Source organism: Drosophila gunungcola (assembly GCF_025200985.1).
Source record: "Drosophila gunungcola strain Sukarami chromosome 3L unlocalized genomic scaffold, Dgunungcola_SK_2 000005F, whole genome shotgun sequence".
NCBI classification, from domain to species: Eukaryota; Metazoa; Arthropoda; class Insecta; order Diptera; family Drosophilidae; genus Drosophila; species Drosophila gunungcola.
In genome coordinates, this window is record NW_026453180.1 from 698141 (window position 1) to 721800 (window position 23660).

Sequence of the window (23660 nt, forward strand, 5' to 3'; positions counted from 1 at the left end):
GGTCACGCGGCGTATGCGTAATGCGAGATGGTAACTGCGAGATGCGAGCTGGTCTCCACTGCTTTTTCTCCTCCATGGGAAAACAGATGGTGAAAACGACAAAAGTGTGAGAATATGACTGCTGCTACTGCTGATGCACTGTTGGAAAATCACATTAACAATAGTTTCAAGTTGCAATAATTATTTTCTTAAAAAATTAGCGTTTTCTAACATTTAAGGTGCCTTGAGATACATTTGATGTGCTTGCAGGTTGTGGCCACTAATCTTGAAAGTGTTTGGCTAATGTAAGAGTCACGTACGGCTTTTACAAGTTACTTCATTTAAAATATTGCTTTCAACTTTTGTGCGTTAAATAGGAAAACCCTAGGAAAGAAAATTTGATTTGAAAATATAACGATGTTTTAATTATACTGCCCTTAATCTTTCATTTTATTAACATACGTCTGACATATATTAAAAAATTTAAAAAGATATATATTTTAAAACCTCAGCTACAGAATTTAATACAATTATAGTTATAAAATAATAACCTCTAGTTCAAAAGGGAATGTTAAGTGCAATGATGCAAGATTTTTGTAAGATTTTTGCCAGTGTCGTGTTTGTTAGCTGCCGCTGTGTTAACCACAACAAAGGACACACAATTTGCAGCATTAATGTCCTGGCCTGGTTCTTTGGGGCGAATGAATGCGGGGACTAAATGTCCCCGCCTAGAAAACCGAGAATGGAGAATGGAGAACGCAGGACCTCGCAAGTAATTGCAATTGACGATGCTGCTGATGGGGAGTCCATGCCATCAACCAGCAGCCACCGTGCAACTAGCAACCTGCAGCCAGCAGCCAGCAACCTGCAACCAGCAACCAGCAGCCTGCAACCTGCAACCTGCTACCCATTCATAAATGCATTTAACGTGTCGTGGCTCAGTTTGAGGCTGAATCGCAGGGCTCAGGATCTGGGCTCAGGTGGCAACTAACAAGGAAACAATTACGCGCTGAAAGGGGATGGCAAATGGCATTAGGGGGCTCGTTTCAATCCCGTTCCCGATCGTGTGTTCTCCGTGTGCCCGCAAACACGCACTGCCATCTGCCTAATGAGCAAATGAAGTCGATTAAAGGTGTGTCGCTTGGAAAATGCAAAAAGTCCCGACGCCATTCGCCCAGCTCACCGCTAAGTGTAAAAGGTATCTACTCAACTGCAAATCGATTTCGCTTTATGGATAATAATAATAATTCCATTTAAATATATAAGTTAATAAATAAAAAGGCTTTTACCTTACCTGTATCCCCTTGTTTTAGTACGACATTCATATATTGTTTATGTATATTAAATAAAGATATTTAGTCTATATTTACAATAATATATAATTTTTGGAAAATCTACTTGTTTTATAAAGAATTTTGTGCACTGCAAACATTCGAATTTGGATCAAGATATATATCAACCAGTTTATATATAGAAATAAATCATTAAACGAATGAAACAAATGAATATTTTGCCTTCAAATTTTAAAACTCCAATGGTAATCTCATTTACTGCAAGGCAATAATAAATATTAAAGCAGACAACATCTATAATTTTTAACTCAGCAATAAATTGCTAAATTTTTTAATGGAATTTCCTGAATTCAACTTATTTTATAAGATTCGGCCAATAATCTTATTAATGCTAAATTACAACTTCCAAATGGTTATTTCCATTACTGCAAGGCAATAATAAATATTAAAGCAGACAAAGATTGCAATATTTAATTCAGCAATAAATTGCTCAATATTTAAACTGAAATTCACTCACATAACCTTTTAATCTACTTATTTTGTAAGGATAGCAAGAGAATCTCCTGCCAGCAAGCTTAAAAATCCCAACGCGAGTCTCCATTACTGCAAAGCAACAATAAATATTAGAGTAGGCGGCCTCAGTGCGCAGGGTATTTCACAGGTAAACTGCATTTCCATACGGTCCAAGTCCAGGCTTAAATGAGAGCACATATGCGTGATGGAGGACGACCAGTGTCCTTGGGACAGGCAACGCATGGCAACTGCATGGCATTGTGTTTTCCCCAGCCGCTGGGATCCGAACCCGAGGATGCATAATGAGCAATAGTCCAGCACTGCTCCGATGTCCTTTGGATCACGTCGGTCCTCGTGGATTTGAGTTGGTTTTCCTCTGGAGCGATTTATGATTAACTCGGGGACTGGCCTAAGTCTGTCCGTCCACCTCTAATCGCATCGAACTTTATGTGGCTAGATGAGGAAACTTCGAGAGCGTAATTACGCAAAAAAAGTTTACTTTTTAATTGGCTTGCTCTGTGTTTTTCCAGCAAAGACCCATTTGTCCTGCATTAAAGTTAAAGGCTTAAGGCTTGAGTTTAAGCCAAGGCAGATAAAGGCCACAACTCATTTAACTGTCATGCACTAAATAACGGCACACGAAATCTGCATGCCACACATATATGGCTATGGCAATGGCTTGAGGCCTTATATATAATGTATGTTTTATGCCCACCCCAAATACACACAAATACCCAGACACACACACGCACACATACTTGCATACCCATACACACACACACACATCTCAAGGAGTTTTGGGGCAGCCATAATGAGATGACATGACATATAATGAGGTGTACTGAATGTCCGTGTGGATGCAGTTTGATGGTAGCGGCGACTAATTGCAGCAGATGCCAGCGATTCGAATTCAATTATTCAGGGAATTCCATTAATTCCAAATTAGTTGAACGTGATAGAGCCAGAGCTCGGGAATGTAAGCCACACTTTCCATAAATAACCAAAACCCAAAGAGTGGCAGCCAACAATAAGCAACAAAAAATCCTTGCTGTGGCCAGGACAACGTTTAAACTTTGTTTTATGCCAGTTTTTATTGTTTAATAGTTAAGAGGAAGGGAGGTGGGAGTTCGATGTAATACTCAAATCGAAGATGTTCTGCCAGGTGGATGACAAGGCGGCTTACCGCCAAATGACCGCAGCAGGCTCGATGGTAAGGGGAAAGGGGAAAGGGGGAACCTTCTGAGGGGCACTCCTGGCCCGCCTTGCAGATTGCAAATTGCAATGTGTGCAGGTTCACACAGAGGGCTTTTGTGCAACCCACATCCCTCTCCCTTCTGTTCCTTTCACCCACCGGATATAAAGTCAGGGCGACAGCGGCCATGTTGGTCGTATTTAAAGTCCAACCATGTGCTTTGAGTGCATACAATTTGGGTTAAAATAATAGCTAGGGATTTTGTTTATGTAATTGGTTCCGAGAAAGCTGGGAAGCTGGGTTGAAATTCAAATTTGCATTCTTTAAAATAAGTTTTTTACAAGCTGAAGATAATACATTTTGGGGGAAATCTAACCAAATTGTGGTATAGATATCGATAAGCATTTTATGAGAACAGCCAATTGTTCAGAAAAATTTACTCTTTAAAACTCAATTTATGTATTTAAGTATAGGTCAACAAAAACCCATACATTAACATAAGAACTATAATAACACAATTAATATTGACATTTATTAATGTGAATTTACAATGCCCTCTTCTGAAGTGCCACAGAATATAAAATGATACAATTTGTGAACAGTGTTCTTATGACAACATTAATGAAATATATATTTAAAGATTTTGCTCTTTAAGAGACAATATATTTGATAGGTAATTTAAGTAATTCTCCATCGATTCAGTGCTGTTGCTGTGACCGCAGGTGTGTGCTGTGGGATTGGGTGGCTTTTGGGTGGTTGAGTGGCTGGTCAATTGCTGAAACTGGACGCGGCCAGGTTGCGAGTGGACGATTGGGTGGTGACGGAGCCACGAAGGGCACGTGGCACTCTCCTCTCCTCGGGCCGGTGGCGTGTGCATTTTTTATGCACCCACATATCCACAGCTGTGGGGCAGGCTCGGTTCGGTTCACTCTCTTTATTTTTTTTTTTTTTCATTGTGCAACAGCACCGCACCCTTCACCATCAGGTGTCGGAGCATGCAGAATTTTGTGGCTTTTGATTGGCTTTTTCGGGCGTTGCAAAAAGTTATAAATGGAGTTTAGAGTGGGCGGAATAAAGGGGGCGAGGAGAGATGTCTGCGGTCAGCTCATAAATACATCAAGTGCGGTTAGCCCCTGCATTATGGATCAAATCGTCAAAGTAATTTTAGCATGCGAAGCGGAGAAAAAAACAAAAAAAAATAAATATTAACGGGAGCAGATGAGGTTGAGTCGCTACGTTATTTGCTCACGAACTGCGGCAGTGCAATGGAAAAACACACGGCAAATGTAAATAAAAACGCTGGGAAAACAATGTGGGATTGTGTGCCAAGCCGCAGATAGCAGGGGAAAATGGGGAAAAGTGGGGAAAAGGGGATAAATGGGAGTTCCCGAGAAATAAGGGGTTTCCCCACAGCACTAAAAACCAGCTACGCCAACGGCAAATAAAAGCGTGCAAATAAAACTAAAGCAAGCACAGGCAACTCGCGTTATTTACTAAATTTTGCATATAAAACAAAGCGAAACCGAAAAGGAAGAGAATACGGTGGCGAAACCATAAACAAAATCAAGTACAAATTGTTAAAGTAAAGTTTTTAGACTCAAAGATGCCCCGCAATTTGTAAGGTACATAATATTTGGATATATATTAAGTATAGCAACTTTGTGTAAACAACTTTTGCTTAAAAATCTGAATAGTGTGCAAACCATTTTAGAAAGAAATTAGGCGTAGATATCATTGAAAAACATACTAAATCACTACCACAAGAGAAAAAATTGCATCTTTAAGTGCATTTTGTAGCATACTTTGTGGCTGATACTGGGGCAAGATCTCTCGTTACGAAAACAGCCAAAAAAGCCACACCGCTTGGCAAATAAAATAGTATCTGGTGGAAAAACAAGGGGAACAATAAAAATTTACAACCAGCCAAAACAGGCAAAATAACCAGTTACCATCCAGAAAAATAAGGAGAGGGGAGGGAAAACCCCGAAAAAGACAATGGAAAACAAGGGGAACTCAATAAATTGTCATGCAGTAAAATGTAGTCATGGGAGTAGGGAAAAGCGGAAGGAAAGAAACCACGCGCGACTTTGTTTCTGGCGATGAGAAATGGCCAGGGGAATTTCCCCCGGCAAAAGGGGGTCAAGGGGGAAAATGGGTAGGTTCAGCGGCAGGGCACGTAAAATGCCAAGAAAGTAGCAGAGTGCAAGTGGCATGCAGATACATGCTTATACATCCTGTCACCCCTTTTACCGCCGCCCCCCCCCCCCCCCCTGTAAGTTCCCTTACACTGGTGCAGTGTCTGACCGAAAGTCACATGTTCTGCTGTAGCGGGAAGGATGTGATTTAAGTTGCAGTGCAACAGCAAACAGGTACTACCAAAAAAGCAACAAATGAGGCTCGAATCCTGCCTATGCCGTATGCCATGTGACATTTCGGCATTTGCAGTGGCGGACTGATGAATTTTTCATGTCCTTCGCGCGGCATAAACTTACCTCAACCACTGTTCCTGCCTGTGGACTGTAAATTAAGGTGACTCTCGCTTTATTGGCTCTTGCTTTCCGTGGCTTTTATTATGCTCTTCCCGGGGGTAGTACATGATTTTCAGAAAAACATCAAACAGTTCTAACAATTCTAAAGGCCTACGAATTTGTTATCGTTTCAAAGGTAAACTTAGTAAGTTTTAATCAGTTTCAGTTAATTTACCATAAATACGTAGAAGCGGGTCTAAAATATTAAAATATATATTTTTAAAAGTGCTGTTTTATTTTAAGAAGATCGACCCAAAATTACAATCTAAAATTATAAAATATCAATGCAGTTTCGTAGATTTTAAGCCACAGACCTTAAAAGGTATAATTTTAAAATGCAATATCTGTAAGAAAAGTTATGGGCTTAGAAGTCCAGGTTTTAGGAGACTAATCTGCTAAGACATTTTTGGAAAATGGAATAAAAACAGAAGGTTTTGGGTCACTTTTCTGACAACACATTTAGGAAATATTATTAAAATATAAATTAAGGATTTGTACTAAGCAGCTAGTATGCAACGACCATCGAAATTTTATATTATTGTAAAGAGCATCCATGAGTCTTCACCTTTCAGTTCTAATTTCTGTGGTAATTGTCGTTGTTATTGCGGCTTCATTTGGCTTTCAGGTAAATGGTCTCTTAGCACGGCCCTGCCTTTCGAGTGCATTAATCCTTTTTTATGGACGGCGAGGAAATTGGCGCAAATTAAGTATACGCTGTGGGGGCCCGGTCAGAGGCCATTTCTTGACGCGGCGTTTACTTTGGCCAAATTGCATTAAAGTTGCATAAGTGCACACGCTTTTAATATTTAATTTGGTAAAAAGCTTTCGTAACACATCGCATTTGCAGGATCTGTCTCTTGCTCCTTTCTTTTCGTTTCGTTTCGTTTCGTTTCCTTTTCTTTTCGACTGTCTGTTTGTCTGTCCGACTGTTTTCCCATTTTTTTTCGTCCTTTTATTTGGTGTCCTGCACTTAGAGCTGCCCTGGCGATAACGCCGCTGACATCCACGCTTAATAATATCCTTTTTCGCGCTGGAAAAACAAAAGCGCAGCCTTGTCTCTGTGATTTTGCCAACCCCCCTGCCCGCTGCCCGATGCGAGTGGTGGAAAATGGAAAAGCGCAGCTCGCAAATGGAGATAAAAATTTGCGATGGCAAAAGCCAAAGGAAGCGACAAAAAAATAAAGCTAGAAAAATCAACAGCAGTGCAAGCAGCAAAGTGCAGCAAAAGTATTTACAAAGCGTTATCACGCTGTGACTCTCTGTCACCTCCCACCGCCCATCGCCACCCTCGCCCCTTTGAACTTTGAACCCCGCCCCATTTCGCCACCCACTCAACACGTTCGCTTGTTTATTTTCGCCGCTGGCGTTCGCTTCTCTAATTTCTGATGCGCTGCAGTTTTATATAGTTAAATAAAAAGGCGCTTAAGCAGGCGATAGAGTGTAATCACGGTCCTAGAATGGATTTCAGATGTGGCCAGCGGGTGAATTCGGGGCAAAAGATATATACGCGGGGGAAATGCCAAATTAAATGCTCATTCATCTTGGCCGGGAGTAATGCTACAAAGAGGATTCTTTAAATATGCTGAGCACTCAGTGAAACAATTATTTCCGGGAATTAAGGTTAGTTTTAGAAGTTTATTTACTTTTTTACAAACGCAATATTTTGTTTTCGGGGTATTAACTGTAATCCAAAAGAAAATTCGATAGATTTTCGAGGATTTATGGAAGCTTATGGGAGCTCAATATTATAGTTCTTAAAGCCAACAATAAGCCTTTCAAACACGGCTTAAAAATCAGCGGCTTATGTACTTACTTACAAATGCAAAATTTTTAATTCGGAGATAAACTGTAATGCAAAAGAAAACTCGATGGGTTTTTAAAGATTGATTAAAATCCAAGAGAATACTCAACACTTTTTACATAAAGTAAAAAAGTGTTAAATTAGTATTCAAACCCCTCATCTGAAATATAAATATTTATAAACATATAATTCTTTGTGGGTCTGTTCATATATTTTAGTGCTTCAAGTGCTTCTGAGCTAGATAACCATAAATTAATTAATATTGATTGGCTTTTATTTATGACAATTTTCTACTGTGCATTTAAGGGCTCTTGGGGGCACTTTTAATCGCCTGCCCTGTCCATCAATTCCGGATAACTAGGTGGATCCGTTGGATGCCTTCAGTGTGGGAACATTTCCTGCTTTATCACTACACTTTGTACTCCTCTAAATTCAGCAGCTCATCTCCTATTCCATTTGGCCGAGCTTTACGAGCTGCTGCTCAAATTTAAAGCACATCAAGGGAGATGCTTGTCGAAATAGTTTCGAATTTTATAACTCACTTAAAGGCGACGCCGGGCAGCAGGCCAATTAAAATGGGCAGACGAGCAGCTGATTAACCTTGGCAGGTGCCACGCCCACTAGCCCAGTAGCCCACCCACGCCCAGTTTTGTACACACATATATAGTATACCACTCATAGTTAAAGTGAAGCCCAAGTGACCGTCGCCAGGTCACGTCGTCCTCGTCTTTTGCTGTTGTTGCAATGGTAATTGTGCGAGTGCAGCAATGACGTCAGCACACATACACTCAAAGAAAATGGGGGTCGGACCACGCCCCTGCCCAGTGGTGCTGGGCGGGGGCAGAACTGAGTTGTCCACGGTAATTGTGTGCGCTGCTCCACGCTTCGGTTGGCAATATTGTTATGACCAAAAAACCAGGTCATAAAGGATCTAACCCCCTTTACCCCATTTTACCTCCTTGCCCCTTTTCCCCGACGCCACTGTCTTGGCCTCAGCTTTCAGCGTGAACGCGCGCATATTTTATTTGATTTATTTATACAAAAAAAAAAATAAAAACGAAAAATAAAATAGAAAAAGACGTCATAATTTAGTAAAATATTTAGCAAAGTGCGGGGCAACGGCGAGCGAATTGCTAGAGGCGAAATCCCTGCTGGCAGTTGGGGATTTCTCAGCTTCAACTCTTGTGCTATTTTGCATTTAATATTTATGCCACTTTTCCCTCTCTTTTGCAGGCATGCATCGGCTTGCCCAGCCTCAGCTCAACTGCTCAACTTGTCGACTTTCGGCCCAAACCGCTGACCAGGCCAGGACTTCCCCGGATCCAGGACGAAACGGGACGAACACCAGATCCAGAACAGAACGGGACACGGACGGGCCAGTCCTCAGCCATGGCTGCTGAATAATTAATGCAGTTTCGGTAAGTGCATTTGAGAAATACGTTCCCTTTTTGGCAGTTTTCGGTTTTCAGTTCTCAGTTTGCCTTAGTTCAGTTTGAATTTAAATGCGCACTGAGAAATTCAAGCATTCTAAAATGTCTATTAAGTGAAATAAAAATAATACAAGCGTCTTAAAAAAGAAAAAAAGCCTATGAAATAAAATAGATTGACTAATGTGCATTCATGGCAAATTATTATAATTTTTAAGATTTTAAAACTCCCAATTTGTTTATTGGATTTTCAATCAAATTGTCCTTTTATAACAAGAGTAAAGCTTCAACTGTTTTAAGGTTCTAAGACTTTGCATAGAACATCTAGATTACATAATTATTTTATGGTTTATTAGCATGAAAATAATTATTAATGTTATTCAAATACTTGAAGAATACGATTTTGATTATTATCAAAATAGATGGAAAATCAGCAATAGGAATTTGTTCAAATTATTCAAGTGATTTTTGGTTGAATAATGGTAAAATGGGGACTCACTCCTAAGAATCGCAGTGTTTAAGACAGCCCACGGCCTTAGTGAACTTAGTTCATTAATTTCTAGCTCATTTAAATAATAAAAAATTTGACCAATTTTCTCAGTTTTCATAAGGGGTTAAAACATAATTTTTTCAAAAATTTGGTCATAAGAAAATTTTATAAGTTTTAATGCAAAAGTGTTGCGAATTTTTGAACGAGTTCATCGACTTTATCATCATTTTCTATATGTATATATCATTGCCATATATAAGAGGAACTAGCCTTTTAAACCAAAAATATATTAAGTTTAATATTATTGTATAATACACACATATAAGAAGGATAATCTAAGTTTAAAGTGTGTATCCGCAGTGCAGGCTGAAAATCCACTTCTACTTCAGCTTCGTCTACTCTTTTGGCAAAACTAAGCTTGACAAATGAAGTGTTCACTGCTCACAGCCTTCGAGGGGGCGTGGCCCATTGTCGCTTAGGCACAGGCTCATGCATAAACCAATATGCGACATAGCTTCGCTTCTTCACTTCAGTTCAGTTCAGTTCAGTTGAGTTCGCTTCGCGATTCGCTTTTTCTTTGGCTGCGTTCACGCGCCGGAAGCGGAAATTGTCCGGCAACAATGGCAACAAAATGGCAGCGGCCAAAAGAATGGCCACCCACACAGGCCAATGGTTTGCTAATGGGTGCGATGGAGAGGGGGGAGATAGTGGGAGTGGGACAGGCGGTTGGAAAGTTGTCCACTATTTTCACACATTTGAAGAGCTCACGAGGATGGGGGGCAAAAGAGGGTATGTTTTTTGGGTCACTCTCGAACCTCACTCAATGTATTTTAGAGGTCGGTAATGACTGCGGGAGGATAAGTTTTAAAGGATTCCATTTTGGATTACCTTAAATTAAAATAACTAAAGGATAGAAAAGGTCTACAAAGCTTTCTTTACAAGGTTTTTGAAAAATGGCTTAATAAAATGCATTCTATATTATTAATTCTCAAAAATAAATTTAAACAATTTACCTTTAGTCCCATTTACTCAAAATATTTAACAATATTGATTACTTGTAATGAACTTTTATCGCATTGTTGTTTTAAAATAACAAATACTAAATGTTTGGTAATGGGCTTAAATGTTTTTGTTTGTAATTTAACAAAGTTAATGCTGTTTGATTTTAAAAACAAATTAATTATGGTTTACTACCTGTTTCCACAACACAATTTGCAGCGAGCTATTTTTTTTTGCCGATGAAAAGGATTTCCTTTTCATGTAGCTTGCCCAGATTATCTCGTGTTATCCTCCCTTTGAGAAATACCTTACCAATTTGGCGCTCCTTCTCTTATCTATAATATCTTTTAGCCAAGGATCCCAGAGAATCACCGAGTTCGTCATCCACTTTGCTTTCCCTTTCTGCTATTCCCGCCCAGATCTGCGTTATTTATGCCCTGATGCTGTTGCTGGGTTTATCTTAATGCTGTCCTGATACAACATTTTCATCGCTGTCGTTGCTCATCGTTGTTGTTGTTGTATTAGCACGCTTATTGCCATTGCCACTGCTGTGTATGAGTGCACTGAGAGAAAAAGTTTAACTGCAAAAATTTTCTCCAAAATAAGACTGTTTTTTGCTGAATTTTGCAAAATAAGCATCCATAGCTGAAAGGAAAAGTGTTTTATATAGCGGACGATCTGAGCAATCTTTTCTTATCACTTTCCGGCTTATTCGGGAAAATTTAATAAATCGCCAATTCTCGCTTTTTTTATAAGGGGTTACATCACCAATTTTTGCGAAAATTCGACTTAAATATTAATCAAAAAGTTTGAATGCAAAAAGTTTGGGAATTTTAAAACGAGCCTATCGAGGTATAACAATCCATATTTGGTTCGTTATTTGTTTTTCTATGCCAAAAAAAAATGATTTTTTTTACCAAAAAATAGTTTTTTGTATAAGTGGTGTTTCCTTATATCAACTGTTGTTCAGGTAAGCTTTCTCAATAACATATTTGTTTAATTGTATATTTTGTGTATTATTTGACTTTTGTACATTTTACAGCAGAACAAATTTTAATTGTTTTAAAGAAATAACTATTTTATTGTTTTTTGTTTGAGGGTAGTTTTATTTGATATACAGATTTTTTTAAGTATTTGACTTTAGAATAGAAATTTAAAAAATTAGTAATGCCGAATTTATATTGTTGTTTTTTTCTGTCCGTGTTTGTGCACTGCTTATCCTTATCCACAACATCGCCGTGTCCTTCTCGTTCGCCTTGCCTTTGCCACGCTGGCCGTCGTTTGTTTTGTCATTCAATTCAATGAGGCTAATGTCCGTTGAGGCCCCTGCCCCGCCCCTTTAGCCCCCCACCGCCCCTCTACACCGTACTGCACCCCTGTTCTCGGTTTGGTGGCTCTTCTGCGTCCATTGCTTCATGCTGTTGTTGAAGTGCCATTAAGTTTAGTTGTCACTTAGCCTCTTTGCTTTTATATGCCGTTCTCCTTCTTTCTCGTCTTCTCCTTCTTTTCCTTCTTCTTTGTGTCCTGTGAACTGTCTTCTGTCCGTTTGTCGCTTGTCGTCTGCCGACCGTTGTTGTTATCCTTTTGGCTTGAACGTCTTAAGCGCCTAATGCCAGGGCCATAAAAAGTCCAACTAATGCTTTAAAGTGTGCCACACACACAGAGATAGATAGAAGGGAAGAGGTTGGGGAAGAAGAACGGGAGGCAGAGGTAACTACACAGAGGAAAAAATTCTGAAGGTCCAATAACCATAGTATCAATAATAATTATGCTTAGATATGTACTATCATTTTAATCACTTAAAGTCCATGAAAAATGCAAGCGCAGGAAACTCACAGTGTTGCAAGGAAAAAAATGTATTTAAAAAATTATTAATACACATTTTAAACTGATTCACAATGATTCAAAATTTTTCAAATTTTGTATCAATCAAAAAATGTAATAATAACAATAGCATTAGACTTACAGTGTCGCAAAGTATTTCCTTTTCATCATAAAAATATATTTTAAGAAAAAATAAGTATTTGTATTTTATATAAAGCAATACCTTTTTTGTTAAAATCTAACATATATTACAATATATAGACATGTTTTATAATTTTAAAAATGCAAATATTTTGTCTAGAAAGACATTTTTTATACAAACTTGTACCGAATCAATGGTGTTAGCCTATTTTCTCGGTGCAGCATTTCAGCTTTTGGCGCAGGACAGCTGAAAATGCCAACTCTTGCTTCGGTTCGCACAGGACCTCTCTTATCTGGCCGGCTTTATCGATCGTTTTGCGTGTTGTCTTTTGGCTGTTTGATTTTCGGCTTTAAGCGAGTCCATTCTTCCTTTTGCCGCTTGTGTTTTTATTTTTATTTGTATTTGTATTTTTATTTTGATTTTTATTCGCTTCGCTTTCGCTTGTCGGCCTGAAAATTGCGTGTTAATTTTCACACAAACGGAGACAGTCGCATTTTCCTCGTATTCTGTTTGGGCTTTGCGGTCTTTGCAGTCGAAACGTTCGTGTTTGAGCGGCTTACGTTTAAACATTTGCATTTTTATTGTCTCCTTGTACTTCATTAGCCGTTTGTCTGTGGACACAGCTTGGTGGCTCGCATTTTGTATCCCTCTGCGTATCCGTTGGCGTATTGTGGCCAAAAGTTCATCTAAATTAAGTGCAAGCCATTTTCAATTAACTTTCGACGAATTCAACTTGCCCGAAAACTTGCAGCCAAATATGCAAAAACTTTCGCAGCAACTTTTCCGTCACTTTTCGTTTTCGTTGTTGTTGCCGTTGCCGATGAATTTTCATTACGCTGCATATTTGTTCTCCCTGCCAGCTTTTCTTTCTCTTTCTCTTGCTCTTTTTTGTTTTTTTTCTTTTTTTGTTTCGGTTTGCATGTAAACAAGCCGCGCCAATTTGTTGCCCTCTAACAAAAGCAGGGAGAACATTTTTCGACTTCAAAAACTTGTCAAATTCTGCAGAAACAACAAAACCGATTCCGAGTGGCAGGACATGGACATGAAGGGGTGGAATAATTTAGAGGGCAAGTTGAATACATTTTGCCCTTTAATGGCAGTGGAAGAAGTGCATTAAAAATGCAGATACAATGCCCCGAAAAATGCCTGACAGGCCGAAAGAAATGGAGGAAATGGCTTTGAGGGCGTTTCTCTGTGTGCTTGTGCAAATTTCAAGTTGTCAATTTATGATTATGGCACCTCATGAAGCGAGGCAAAATGTAAATTATACGCCAGCGTCGCTGCGAAATGAAAACTCAAGCGAATAACAAGCCAAATTGCATGTGCGATGTGGCGGTTGGCGAAAAAAAAAGTAGGGAAAGCCTGAATAAGGCTGGTAGTTTTAAAGTTGGCTTGTTACATTTAACGCTTTTAAACGCCAAATTGACTGCACTCACTCAATACACTTACAAATACACTCGTTTCAGAGTCGTTGTTATGTAAATGAGAATCGCGATTTACACCCCACCCGACGTCCTTTTTTCACCTGCCCATTTCACTCTATCGACAGGCAGCGCAGGTGCAATCAAATATTACGTATACGCCGCGTTGTGCACAATAGTTAGCAATAAAGTCGGCCTGGGCAGGAGGAGGAGCACCAAAAGCAGCAAAGGCAGTGACTTGGCTAGCAAACTGTCAATTTGGTCGTTGCCTCAACCGTTGTTGCTACCATTTATTGCTCTTTACCTTATAACAACGTTAAGGGGGGCACCGAGAATATTGAATTACTCGAAATGTGTGGAAAAAGAGCGGAAAGAAGTGGCATTACAAGCGAGATTGGGACTTCATTGAAAGTTGCGGAAACTTGAGCTTTAAAATGCTATCATTGGAATGGGGTATTTGTGTCTCTTAAAGGTAATGGCTATGAATATAGAGCAGTCTTTCAATCAAAAAGTTTGACCAAAGTTATGTTGAGCTTTGAACAAGCCAAAATTAATTAAAGGATTTGATAGATAAGCAAAAACAAATTTAAGTATTTAAATGGTTTAAATAAAATTTTTTATAATTTCATAATTGGTTTAGTGACTTTTATAAACAATTTTTGTAGCTGATACTTTGGTAAGGAAGCATACGGAATTAAAGTAAATATTTGAAAGTTACATATATATATTTAAAAAAATTCAAATTGTTAAAGCAAATTTCTTTAATTTTGGTACAAATATGTTTATGTATATTTTTGGAGTCGCTTCTGAATTTTGCATAGTTTTCGATTTCTTTGTCGAGAAACTGGACATAGATAAAGAAAAACAAAAATGTTAGATACGAATATATGCAAATTTTAATATTTAAATAGTTAAAATAATCTTCTATATACATACCTTAATTTTAGTTTAGTGACTTTAATTAACAATTTTTTATTTAAAATAAGGTATGAATACATGTATATATGTTGGAGTGTCTTCTTCATTTTGCGTGGGTTTGCTTCATTATCCAAAAACTAAACATAGCTAAAGAAAAATAATAAACTAAATCATCAACTATAGTGGAAAACAAGCAAAAAAAATTCATCCAGGAGTATCGCATTTCGAACCCCGTCATCAGAGCATTAAGGTTTCGACTTAGCCCGGCTTTAAGTTTTTTTTTCCGGCAAATAGTTGTTGTGTTTTGGCAGCGGAAACCGTACGGTATGCACTCGTTTGCGGGGAAAGCTCTCTATTCGGCAGTGCCCATGTGAGGGGCATAAAATTTGATTGTGATTGAATGGTGTAGCCTTCTTTCGGGCGCATATGAAATGCATGTAATCAAGCGAAATGGCAGTGGCGCTGGAAATGAGATCGTCAGCATGGGCGGGAAAAATGGGGGTACATTTGTACATTTGCATTTGCAAATAACGCCCCTTGGACAATAATTGAAATTTGATTTGATTAGTTTCGATACTGCGGTTGTTGTTGATGTGGCCGCTGTAATTGCTGTTGTGTACGCCATTTCGTCAAATGGAAAATGTCAAATTAATTTAATTGTACTCTTCCTGGCGCGCTTAACTTCGACGCCTTAGCAAATCCCTTTATAATTAAGTCGCCCGTGAATGGAAACGAGCGGCGGCGGCAAGAAAGTCATTTAACAATATGAAAAGCTGCCTCGCTCCCACCATAATTGAACTATTTGGTTTTCATAATTGAAATTTTCCCCAGACAATTCAATAATAATTATACAGAGATGCTCTGTCTGTCTCCTGCAGCACGTGAAAAATTTAATTAAGTAACTTATTGCTATTATTTGCATTCCTTTCTGCGGCGAAGATAATTCGCAGCATTTTTCTGTGCGCAACTCGTGCCTTTGTCCTCGCCATAATTAAATAAATATTAAATATTTGGCATGCGACAGCAGCAAAAACTATAATTTAATATATATATTTCCCTCAGCCAAAGTTGTTCGATATTATTATTGCCGAGATATATGCGCATATTTGAGCGCTTTAATGGGGCCACATTGATAAGAAGGTGTGGGGGAGGGGAAGGGGAAAACCGGGGACAACCGTCTCAATGGTAAATGATGAAAAATGCTCTGCATTTTCCGCACCTTTTTGTGTGGCCAAGCGAAATAAAAAGGAGCAGAGAAAAAATTTAAGAAATAAAGAAGCCAACGCACAAATATTGGCTCGATATTTTTCGGAATGAATTATGACTGCGCCGAGGGTCGTTGAGTGGGTGAAAAAATGGGGGGGTGGCTGAAAGGAACTCAGTGGCGCGGAGTGCCGGAAAAAAGAAATTTTCAAGAGAGTCGATGATTGGACGAGTGGCCAACCGAAAGGTGTTCAAAGGTAGTTGAGCAAATAGTTTTATTGAAACCGATATTAGCATATGCCAGGAATCGGGGGAGAGCAAACAAAGGGGAATCGAGAGAATATTGGGGAAAAACTGACAGATTGTGAGGGGAGTTAATCACTGGGGTGGCTATTTTCGATTGCAATTTATTATTTTAATGGTGTATAATAGAGATTTTATATCTTGGGTGTATATAAAGCCTTTTATTAACATTTAAAAGCAATTGTTACGATGCTCTTAACAACGAAGATGGTATATATTAACATTAAATTCGATTAAGACGTTCTTTTTTGTACAAATAAATACCTTATTCTTCCCAAAGAATTTCAATAACATCAAAACTCTTTTAAATCGGTCCTTATTGAACTTTTTACATTTAAAAGCAATCTTTGAAGGCTTTCAATACCAAATATGGTATCTTACTACATAAAATTTGAGTATGACATTTCGTTTTGTCCAAAATAATACCTAAAAGGCATATTTTCTTCATAAAGAAAAATAATAATTCAATATTAACAATACTCTTTTATGTCTGTTGTTATTTAACTTTAAAAGTAATTTATTGTTTACTATATTTTGCTTAAATCGAAATATTTCTGAGAGTTCTTGCATTCCTGTTCTGGGCTTTCGTGCAAGCTATTCTTTTTTTTGTCCACCAAAGGAATCTTTCTGAGATTTTTTTTTTAATTTTTGGGTTATCCTGAAATGTCTCTTGCTGATCCTTTGCCTCTGATTTCTTTGCACTGCCCTCATTTTAGCTTTCTTTTTCGTTGTTTTTCCTTGGGCACGCGTTGGCCTCTTTGTTGTTTGTTCGCCTTTCTTCCTTTTTCCTTTTCCTTTCCCTTTTCCCTTTTCCCTTTCCCACTTTCTCCGCTTTCCCTCAGATTTCCTCGGCTGCTCCTGCTTCTTATGGGCAACCATTGTTGTTGGTTGCTTTACTGACAACATAATAATAAGTTTTCTCACTCTGCCCCCTATATGGTTTATGTTGTTTTCCCCCTTGGTTGTTGTATTGCGGGCAACACTTTCAAAGCCAACCTGCAGCTGCTTCTGCTGCTTCTTCTTCTCCCTTTTCTCCTTTCTCCAGATGTTGTTGTAGTAGTTATTGCTCCTGCGGTATTGAGCGCAAAAGTTTACGGAACGCAGAATGCGGGAGAAGAAGAGGAGCTTTGGGAGGTGAAGAGGTGCCACAAAATATATAATGCAAGCACATACAGGACACTAAAAAAATGGCAAGGAAATAATTTGGGGGGTATTATTGTCAATAAAAAAAAACCAACTTATTATGACAGCTTAAAATTGCGTAGGAAATTTATTGCTTACATATTTTCAAGAGAGAGAGAGAGAGAGAGAGAGTAAAATTTTACAGAAATCTTCAATGTTTTGATTTTTTTTTGCTGTGTAAGCAGGCAACTGTCCATAGCTGCATGCTTTCCCTCTGAGCTTGTATGCGTGTGCGAATGTCCTTTATAGGAGAGTGTGTGAGTGTACCGCCGCCATTCCGCCAACTTGGATTTCGCCTCCGCTCAGCGCTTTATGGCGATGGCCGCCCAATGTTTTTCGCAGCCGTGTCCTTTACACACACTTTAAATTATTTATTTTTACACTTTTGCTGTAACACATTTTCCGCTGTTCGTGTGTGCGTAAGCTGTTTGTGTGTGTGTGTGTTTGTGTGTGTGGGAGTCTGAATTGTTGTTGCAGACTACAAGAGCGGCCAAAGTTGCTCGCTGTATTTGTATTTGCCTTCGCACATGTTAACGCTGGCCATCCTCTATCCCCGCCCCTTTTTACGCCCCCCACCCCCCGCCCCCTTTTTGGCTGTAGAAACTTGTAAATTATTTGCCTTTTGCCTTTATTCCTTACCCATACGCGCACAAATTGTCTTAAGTTTATGTGTTAAACTTTACATCCCATCCTTAGTGGGGGCGGAGAAGTGGGTGGTGGGTAGTTGGACGAGGTTGGTGGGTGGTGCGTCATTGTGGTGCTCCGTGCTTCTGCCGCCTACACTTTCAAAACTTTACAAATTTCACAAGAGTTTTTGGTCTCAATTTATGGTTTTGGTGGTGGCAGTCGGAATTGAAACCATAGGTTTCCTATTCTTATAAAAAAAATAAAAACTAATTATGGGTAGCATAAAGTGCAGAGATCCACGGTCTTTGCTTTAATTTAAAAAAAACTTTATTTTTCTGTGTGTATTTTTTTATATATCCAAATACTTATACTTATATCTTTAGTTCAAAGTTTTTAAAATATTTTTGCTTTAAAAAAATAAAGTTTAATCCCCTTTACCAAAGATTAATAAAACTTAAGAATATTGAATTAAACTTAAAAAACACATTAAATGATTTTTTAATAAATTTTGTTGTACGCTAATAATTGCCTTTTTTTAAAAAGAATTTCTTTTATTTATTTTTCTTTTATCAAAAGTGGGCAATGTGTGGTCAATGTCATACATTTAGATGTCAGCAAATGGGATATTAAAATCGTAAATTTTTCCAAGCTAATAATTTCTCTCAGTGCAGCTGGGCTGGCATGTAAATGATATGTTCCCTTCGGCCACGTCCAACACCAGAAGATGGAAGCACAGAAGACGTCGACATGGTTGTCTTTTATTGCTCATACGCCTCTGCAATGCCCACCCCCCCTTCCCTACGCCTTTCTGTTTTGTTCAGCTGTCGTGGCCGTTGAACAAATGAACAACATAAATAATTGCAAAGGCACACACACACACACTCTCGTTCTTGGGAAAATCGCACGCACACTGACGAAGAGTGGGAAAATCGCAAGTTTCCCCAAGAAACGTTTGCAGCCTTCGAATTGAGATTAATGAGCAGCAAAAGTGATTCAAAGTCAGCATCCTCGCCAGCAACAATTTGTGACCTAGAACGTTAAACTATGGCGCTTTATCTTAACACATTAAATGGATTTATTGGGGGAATAACTTGAAACTACTTCTAAAAGATAGTGCCCACTATATGATGATCTCCTTGTTTCATTTTACATAGAAACTTAGTGTTCATCGTATAAAGAAAATATCTTCGTTAAAAAACGAACTTTTTTTCAAGCCAAAAAATATATAAACTTAATTTAGACCAATAAGTTTGACAATTTAAAAAAAGTTCTTCTTGGTTTATGAGAAAAAAAGAATAAGTTTACTATATTAAGTGACGTAGTTTTTCAGATAAAATTGAAATTTTTAAATATTCATAGTTTATTACAAAATAAAAATGTCTGTATGTAGTGATTTATTTAAATATCAATTATTTTGTGGTATTTCCATACTAAAATAATAGAACTGCAATAAATTATAACCCAACCAATTTTTGGACAACGCAAAACGCATTGTAAAGATTACCCTAATGGTTAATGCTGGTTATTGGTTACCGGCCGTCGCTATCAATATCCACATAATTGCAAATACTCCAGAGGCACGCGCTACTGGTTACTTAACCCACCCCTCCCCCACCCCCATTTCGATTTCAATTTAATCGGCACTTGAGAGTTGACACCCCGCACACTAATTGCCGCAACACCCTCGTGGGGCATTAAGGTCTTACCTGCCCCACTCAACTCCACTCCACTTCCCTTGGCTCAACTGATAACAGACCGCAATCGAAACCGAAATCGAAATGGGAACCGGAATCGGAATCGAAATCCGATTCAGAATCAGAATCAGAATCCGTTCCGAAACCGAATCGCAATCAAAAGCCCGACGGTCGTGTAATTGCAGATACAAATGCGATTACACTAAGTAGCTTGTCTCGATAATAAATGTGCCAGCCAAAGGGGGTGGTGTGTGGGTGGTGGGTGGTTTGAGCCGTTACCTTGTCTATGTGGAAATCGAGTGTAAGCCTTGCTTTCACTTGCCGCTCGCCTTGCCCGCTGAGAATCCAAGTTCGTTTTGTTCTCACGTTGTATACGTAATTAACAACACGGCGTATGTTAAATATATTTTCTAATGGAAAACTTGTTTCTCTTTACTGCTTTCATCAATTTTTACTAGCTTCTAACAATCATTATATTATTCTAGGTAACACTGGGGTAACTATATGCCGGTTCTAAAATGGGATTGCCCCATAAAATAGGATTAATGGCTTGTGTTTGCTAGCATATATTTTATTGTTTGAATACACTTTTTAAAGGGTGCACTAATAAATTGTAGAAACTTCCTAAGAAATAAAAAAAAACAATTTGAAACAACCATAATTGGGATCTAAGTTAAATAGTAGATATATACTTTTGAAATTTTTAAAGAACTATAAATAATTCAAAAATATATAGGCATAACACGTAACTTCAAACATCAAATTAACCACTTAAAGTTCTAGGAAGGAAACATACATACATAAAAAGCTTAATTTTAAATGCAATATTTATTACTTTCGAATTTTTCTACAAACAATGTACAATGTAAATACATTTTTGGAGAGCGCACAAAATTGTTTGTTTGTCGAAGTTTCTTATTTCTGATATAAATCGTTTTAGAACGATCATCTTTCGTTCTTAGAAAATTCTTTTCCACAAAAATTTTTGTGAGCATATTCCAGTCTTCGGCTGGAACTCTTATTTTCTCTGTAGCTCTCCTTTTTCCGTACCCTTCGCATTGTTTTTACCTCTCGCTCATTCCTTAAGCATATCAATAACAACTCTAGTCTGGCAGGTTTTTACGGTTTAATGGCTCTCTGGCTTACGCTCTGCCACTTCCAATCTTCTCGACAGCTCTCTCCTCTCCACGACTCCCACTCTACACTTTTCTTTGGTTTTAACGCTCAGTTATATCTGGAACTTTGCCGCCGTCAGTCAATTCCAATCTCTATGCGGTTGTATTTCGGTTTCTAATTTTTCGTACAGGTGTAAACAATCTTAATTAGTATTGTTTTTTTAGTGGTGTCGGTACTTCCAATCTTCGTTATCAGTCGCGCAGTGTTAATCGTTCAGATCTCAAGTGCTCTTGTCCCGTGAAAAGCAGTCTCCATTCTTTTTTGGCCAATCACTTGAATCAATAAATAATTAGGGGTTATCACACTGTGTGTATTTTTAAAACATATATAAATTAAAACGAGTCATCAGCAAGTGAAATCATTGAGAGGTAAGCTGAAAAAGAAGATTGTGCATTAAATCTTATTGGAAGTGACTCCCTCTCTTCTCCCTTTCACTCTGACAAGTGGCAATGAGAGTGGGTGAGAGGGAGACAGAGAAAGGCGGTGAAGTTGAAAGAACGCGACAAGATAAAGCAATAAACGAAAATTGCAACAAGTTTGCGCATTTAAAAACAATTGCATTTTCATTTAATTTTAAAACGAAACGAAATGCTGCACCAACAGCAGCAACAACAACAACAGCTCAACTCAATTAAAAACCTCCAGTGGCCGGCAAAAAAAAAGATGAATTGAATTGTGCAAACACAGCGACAGCAAAAACAACAAACATAAACTTCAACGCTGCATGCCGTTACTCTTTTTTCCCCATCACTTTTTGCCCAATACATTTGTATGTATATCGGATGTGATTACAGTAAATATCGAGTAAAACATTCAACCGAATAAGAAAAGTGTTTCGTAAAAAATTTACATACAGCATCATGGTAGTACAAACATGGAAAAAATTTGCTCAAGATCAGCTTTACTTATATTTTCCATTTTTAAAGAAAAATAACTGCAAAAAATTATAAAAATTCATAACAGTCCATACATTACTTAAACTTAAGTTAAGTTCTGTCAAGTGCTGAACGATATCAACTCTTACTGATAAGTTTAATTTACAATTCCAAAGTTACAAACATAAATTAATGAATGACAAACTTTGCGTAAATGCCGAGAGCTTTTTTGTTTGCTATAAGCAAATACAATTACTGATTGCAATTAGATTGTACATTGTGGTTTATTGTCAAAGGTGTTATCATATCATTGCTTAAAGTATAGTAAAAAAGCTTGCCATTCTCTTAACAATGTGCTTTAAACTAATTATATGGGCTGAAATACTTTTGCAAAGTTGTTTCATAAGATTTAAATCAATTAACCTTTGATCATTTTTTGAGTACCTAAAAAAAATAGTAACAACTTGAATTTGATATTGTGTTATTAACATGATGTGCCAAAACTTAATCTAACAATAACGAAAAAAAGCCGCATGGCTTTTTAAACTAAATAGTACTATTTTGGGCTTAGCTCTGGGCGTTGTTCTTTAAAAATAATCAGCTTAAATCACGTATTTTCCTGAATTGTTAAAGTTTATCAATTGATTGAATTTCGTTGCTCTTTTTTAAACTTTGTTACTTAAACTTTTTTGGCTACCTTTCCTGCTGTTTATGATTTTTATGGGCCTTCCACGCGACTAAACAAATTTCAGCCAATTTATAGGTGAATCTATCATCTATAATCTATCAAAACAATTCCCTGCACATTTTTCACTGAACATTATTATACAATATTTTCGTGGGTTTTATATGGTCACGAAAAAAATGCAGTTCTGTTTTGCTGCTTCATTTTTAATGCGTAATCGATTTAAACACGATGACAGTCAAATGTGGGGTGCTTGGAAATTAAAAAGCAAAAATTGGGTGCTTAATCTGACACAGTATTTTAAGAGAGAAGTTAGAATTTCATAAGCTGCTATGAAATCCCATTAAATGTGCGGATTGATTGGCTCAGGGAACTCTGGGAGTTTGACAATGATTTCAATTTCGAAAAACCCATTCAGATATTCTGAGTGTCTTGATACGCATCAAAAAAAGGGGGGTGCAATATCATCGGGGCTAGTTTATACACCGAAAAATATATTGGATAGTTTAATATCAGTTTACTTTATTTTATAAGTTAAAAAGAAATATGATGCCTTCTTTTTTGATGCCTTCTTTTCTGTACATTCAAGATCAATTTTTCTTTAAAGAATACCACGTTTTTAACAAGTTTCTGCAGTATTTTCTGCCTGTTTAGAGCAATTTCCCCGCTTTTGGCACATCTGCAAAGGTGAAGAGGAGCGAAGCTGCAGCAGTTTCCCCCAAACATCGAATCATCAAAATTGCATTGAAACTATTTCAACTTTTCCGAGCGAAGTGGAAAGGCGGGAAAGGCAGGAAAAGGATAGGGACTTGGTGTTAGTTGCTGTTTTCTGGCAACTGCAGAGATGCCGCTTAAAAATGCATGAGTGCGAAAAGCCACAGCAGGAAAAGTCGCATATAGAAGCAGTTGAGAGGGCAAGCAAAGTTTCGACAGGCAAACAAAAATCATAACGGAACCAAGGAGGATTGTGTCGGCGGAATTCCCCCCTCCCCCGCTCCTTTTTCACTTCTCGACCATAGGAATAAATGTTTATTGAAAGACAATGTCACTACGGAGTGAAAAAGAAAAGCTGAAAAACAGGGGACGGAAAGGCGGCGAAGGACGAAGGCAAGGATAGCGGAGCTCTCGCGACCAGAAAACCTCAAAAAGGCATGAAATGTCAGGGATTTGACGCTCGGGGAGATCCGGGTAGTTAGGTCTTTTGGTCCCTCCAGGAATTGCTAGCAGCTCATATGCAAATCCGAGTACAGTGGAGATTCTTCTAAGAAAAAATTGAAACCAGTCGGTGGCCTAAAATCTAAAATGTTTTTCCACGTTAAAAAACTTAAAATCAAAAGCTCACTAATTGCATCATTTAAATTTTGATGTGCACGGTTTTAGTGATTTTCA

At 38.0% G+C, this 23660-nt stretch overlaps 1 protein-coding gene across 1 annotated transcript in view; it reads left to right on the top strand.

Annotated features, from left to right (window-relative positions):
- LOC128258958 (glucose transporter type 1) overlaps window positions 1–23660 on the top strand; it is an 89016-nt gene that overhangs the window by 28925 nt on the left and 36431 nt on the right. Inside the window, 1 exon segment of the mRNA XM_052991007.1 lies at window positions 8539–8723. The gene's annotated coding sequence lies outside the window, so the exon portion shown is untranslated.